This window comes from Anarrhichthys ocellatus, unplaced genomic scaffold (assembly GCF_004355925.1).
Source record: "Anarrhichthys ocellatus isolate YVR2014 unplaced genomic scaffold, GSC_Weel_1.0 scaffold117, whole genome shotgun sequence".
NCBI classification, from domain to species: domain Eukaryota; kingdom Metazoa; phylum Chordata; class Actinopteri; order Perciformes; family Anarhichadidae; genus Anarrhichthys; species Anarrhichthys ocellatus.
Window position 1 is genome coordinate 586,364 of NW_022280147.1, and position 576 is coordinate 586,939.

Consider the following 576-nt stretch of genomic DNA (forward strand, 5'->3'; position numbering starts at 1 on the left):
TGTGTGTGTGTGTGTGTGTGTGTGTGTGTGTGTGTGTGTGTGTGTGTTCTAGAATATACTAAGACATGTAGAGTTGTTCCAATGCCAGTTCAGTCATTCATTCATTCGTTCTGCTCATTTACGATACACAACAACAACATGTTACGCAATACTTGCTGCTACATCCTGCCTGATCAGTATTGCACATGAGCAACTCTCCACAGAGATGCGATAGAAGCGAGATGACTCACTCGTTTAGGACTTCTTCCATCTTCAGCTCCGGGGGAAAAAAGATCGCTGCTGCCGGAATTGATGATGGGAGTAGCGAGCAAGTCAGCGACCTGAACCTTTCACATAAATTATGGCTGCACTTTTTTTTTATAGGAATTGTTGTTTATTCCCTCCTAGATTAATTAATTTAAGTATTTCTTTCAGTTAAGACTGTAGAAAAGTTTTATGGGATTAATTCTCTTTATTTGTTGTTTACAAAGGGCTTAACCCGAGCAAAGCCGCACAATAATGACATCCATGCAGGGTTAGTAGTATACAGCTGTTCATCTATATAGATAGATAGATAGATAGATAGATAGATAGATA

The 576-nt window shown here is 39.2% G+C and overlaps 1 protein-coding gene across 1 annotated transcript in view; it reads left to right on the top strand.

Annotated features, from left to right (window-relative positions):
• The window catches only part of nol10 (nucleolar protein 10), an 8,301-nt gene that overhangs the window by 2,853 nt on the left and 4,872 nt on the right, over positions 1–576 (top strand). The gene's annotated exons all lie outside the window — the stretch shown is intronic.